Source organism: Glycine max, chromosome 13 (assembly GCF_000004515.6).
Source record: "Glycine max cultivar Williams 82 chromosome 13, Glycine_max_v4.0, whole genome shotgun sequence".
NCBI classification, from domain to species: domain Eukaryota; kingdom Viridiplantae; phylum Streptophyta; class Magnoliopsida; order Fabales; family Fabaceae; genus Glycine; species Glycine max.
This window is the reverse complement of record NC_038249.2, coordinates 3,959,076-3,961,895: the sequence shown is the minus strand read 5'-3', so window position 1 is coordinate 3,961,895 and position 2,820 is coordinate 3,959,076.

Below are 2,820 nucleotides of genomic sequence, written 5' to 3'. Positions count from 1 at the left end.
GGGTAAAGTCGGGAAAGTTGTTGGGTTTTATCGTGAGCCAGAAAGGGATAGAGATAGATCCCGAGAAAGTGAAGGCCATTCTTGAAATGCCAGAGCCACGCACGGAGAAGCAGGTTCGGGGTTTCCTAGGCAGGTTGAATTACATTGCGAGGTTCATCTCGCAACTCACCCCTACCTGCGAACCCATCTTCAAGCTATTGCGTAAAAACCAGGCGGTCCTGTGGAATAGCGACTGCCAAGAGGCCTTTGAAAAAATAAAACAGAGCCTCGCGAATCCCCCGGTGCTCATGCCACCTGTAACAGGAAGACCTCTTTTCTTGTACATGACTGTGTTAGACGAGTCTATGTGGTGTGTGTTGGGCCAGCACGATGACTCTGGGAAAAAGGAACAAGCCATTTACTATTTAAGCAAGAAGTTTACCGCCTGTGAGATGAATTACTCAATGTTGGAGAGGGCGTGCTGCGCCTTGGTATGGGCGTCACATCGTCTTAGGCAATATATGCTCAGTCATACCACTTGGCTTATTTCCAAAATGGATCTCGTGAAATACATCTTTGAGAAACCGGCCCTCACGGGACGAATCGCTAGGTGGCAGGTACTACTGTCTAAATTCGATATTGTGTACGTCACCCAAAAGGCGATAAAGGGAAGCGCCTTGGCAGATTACTTGGCCCAGCAACCCCTCCAAGATTATCGGCTGATGCACCCTGAGTTCCTGGATGAAGACATCATGGCCCTATTCGAAGAGAAGCGGACGCACGAGGATATAGACAAATGGATTGTTTGTTTCGATGGGGCATCTAATGCTTTGGGCCATGGAGTAGGGGCAGTCCTTGTATCCCCAGATGACCAATGTATTCCTTTCACGGCCAGGCTAGGTTTCGATTGTACCAACAATATGGCCGAATATGAAGCGTGCGCCCTTGGGATTCAAGCTGCCATTGATTTTGATGTAAAGCTACTCAAAGTGTACAGAGACTCAGCTTTGGTAATACGTCAGTTGAGAGGAGAATGGGAAACTAGGGATCAAAAATTGATGCCCTATCAAACTTATATCTTGAAATTAGCGGAGTCCTTTAACGACATTTCTTTCCACCACATACCTCGGGAAGAGAACCAAATGGTCGACGCATTGGCTACCTTGGCATCCATGTTTCAACTCGCCCCTCACGGAGATATGCCGTACATTGAATTCAGATCTCGGGGCAAGCCGACACATTGTTATGCGATAGAGGAAGAGCGAGATGGGAAACCGTGGTATTTCAACATCAAACAGTATGTCGAGAACAAGGAATATCCACTAGGGATTTCCGACAATGACAAAAGAATGTTAAGGAGATTGGCTACTGGTTTCTTTGTGAGTGGCACCATCCTGTACAAGCGAAACCATGACATGACCTTCCTGCGATGCGTGGATGCCAAAGAGGCGAACTACATGGTTGAGGAAGTCCATGGGGGTTCATTTGGGACACATGCCAATGGGCATGCTATGGCCAGGAAGATCCTTAGAGCAGGCTATTACTGGCTCACTATGGAAAGTGATTGCTGCACCCATGTAAGGAAATGCCGCAAATGTCAGGCGTACGCAGACAATATCAATGTTCCGCCGCATCCTCTGAATGTCATGTCCGCCCCTTGGCCTTTTTCCATGTGGGGGATAGATGTCATAGGGGCCATCGAACCCAAAGCTTCGAACGGTCATCGCTTCATTCTCGTGGCGATAGATTATTTCACCAAATGGGTCGAAGCGGCTTCTTATACCAATGTCACGAGGAGTGTGGTGGTCAGATTCATAAAGAGGGAATTGATTTGTCGATACGGACTCCCTAGGAAAATCATTATAGACAATGGCACCAATCTAAATAACAAAATGATGCAGGAAATGTGCGAGGATTTCAAAATCCAGCATCATAACTCCACCCCCTATCGGCCAAAGATGAACGGGGTTGTGGAGGCTGCAAATAAAAATATTAAGAAGATTATTCAGAAGATGACGGTGTCATACAAAGATTGGCATGAGATGTTTCCTTTTGCCCTGCATGGATATCGATCCTCGGTACGAACTTCTACTGGGGCAACACCGTATTCCTTGGTTTATGGGATGGAAGCGGTACTCCCATTTGAGGTAGAGGTCCCTTCCCAGAAGATACTAACGGAATCAAGCTTAGAAGAATCAGAGTGGGCTCAAACACGCTACGACCAACTCAACCTTATTGAAGGTAAGCGTTTGACGGCCATGAGCCATGGGCGCCTGCATCAACAAAGGATAAAGAACGCATTCGACAAGAAGGTACGCTCGCGCAAGTTCAATGAGGGGGACCTTGTCCTGAAAAAGATATCCCACACTGTTAAAGATAATCGAGGGAAGTGGGCCCCGAATTACGAAGGGCCTTTCGTTGTGAAAAGGGCTTTTTCTGGAGGGGCTCTGGTGCTCACCAACATGGATGGCGAGGAGCTACCCTCGCCCGTGAACTCCGATGTTGTTAAGCGATATTACGCTTAAAATCTGGGGCAATGGAGGAAACCGCTGCATGTTCTTCTTATTTTTTGTGTGTTCTTTTTGGTTTCCTCCAGGGATTCCTGTCCGATGTAATTTTCTCGTCACAGTTCTTTAAAAGAAGAGAACATGGGTTTGAGGCTTTAGTCCTCACTTTGGTTTTAAACCATGTGCAGTTTGTGATATCCTGAGCCCTTTCGCTCAGTCCATGGGGTGCCCCAAGCGCTTAATTAAAACTGAACCTAACTAGCTTTCACTAAGAAGATTATTGCATTTGAAAACACTCATGCATACGCATACGCATGCATATTTTGTGATAACC